We start from the raw sequence: 303 nt of genomic DNA, 5'->3' as shown, positions 1-303 counted from the left end.
CCCGCGCCCCCCCCCCCCTCCAGCTGCTTCTGCCCATGGCCCCCCAGTGTGTTTCCCCTGCACATTTTGGGGTGACTCAGCAGCACCCCAGAGCCTCACTGGCACCCACAGCCCCACATGCACCCCCGAACCCCATGGCCTTGCTGGGTGCCCACAGCCCCATAGGCACCTACTACTTCACGGGCCCCCACAGCCCCACGGGTGCCTGCAGCCCCATGGGGACCCCGCAGCCCCATGGGGAACAGCCCCATCACGGGGCCCCCGCAGCCCCATGGGGACCCACCGCCTCACTGGGGACCCACA

The 303-nt window shown here is 70.6% G+C and overlaps 1 protein-coding gene across 1 annotated transcript in view; it reads right to left on the bottom strand.

The window, feature by feature from the left end:
* The window catches only part of TFAP4 (transcription factor AP-4), a 10,066-nt gene that overhangs the window by 880 nt on the left and 8,883 nt on the right, over window positions 1-303 (bottom strand). The window lies entirely within an intron of this gene.

Source organism: Egretta garzetta, unplaced genomic scaffold, assembly GCF_000687185.1.
Source record: "Egretta garzetta isolate BGI_Z169 unplaced genomic scaffold, ASM68718v1 scaffold372, whole genome shotgun sequence".
NCBI lineage: Eukaryota > Metazoa > Chordata > Aves > Pelecaniformes > Ardeidae > Egretta > Egretta garzetta.
This window is presented reverse-complemented; position numbering and strand designations above follow the sequence as displayed.